This window comes from Tupaia chinensis, unplaced genomic scaffold (genome assembly GCF_000334495.1).
Source record: "Tupaia chinensis unplaced genomic scaffold, TupChi_1.0 Scaffold000330_1, whole genome shotgun sequence".
NCBI classification, from domain to species: Eukaryota; Metazoa; Chordata; class Mammalia; order Scandentia; family Tupaiidae; genus Tupaia; species Tupaia belangeri.
Genome location: NW_006159824.1, coordinates 2,011,875 through 2,012,236, shown reverse-complemented (window position 1 = coordinate 2,012,236; position 362 = coordinate 2,011,875). Strand labels below are relative to the sequence as shown.

General features: G+C 31.8%; 1 protein-coding gene across 1 annotated transcript in view; it reads left to right on the top strand.

The window, feature by feature from the left end:
- LOC102488255 (arachidonate 15-lipoxygenase) overlaps window positions 1-362 on the top strand; it is a 143,746-nt gene that overhangs the window by 1,348 nt on the left and 142,036 nt on the right. The gene's annotated exons all lie outside the window — the stretch shown is intronic.

Sequence of the window (362 nt, the reverse complement as noted above, 5' to 3'; positions counted from 1 at the left end):
GAGCAAAAAAAAAAAAAAAAAGCAAAATATACAGGAAACAAGAAATGGGAAATTGTTGACAGTAACACGTATGTTGATGTCCTTGATTGAGCCAATACACAGTGTATTCTGGATGAAAAAAAATCTCATTTTGTATGTTGTAATAATGTATAGTGAATGAATGTAAATAAGTAAATTTAAAAAAAATATTTTATTTTACTTTAATTTCTTTTATATATTCAATCGCTATACATCAGTTAGCTTGTAAAGTGAATATTCCAACATGAATACATCTCACACCAGTCCAGTGGGGGCTACTATGCACGTTATCACCTGCTCTCTTACCAGCGGTTGATTTCCTCTTGCCCATTTCGTGCCCAAAT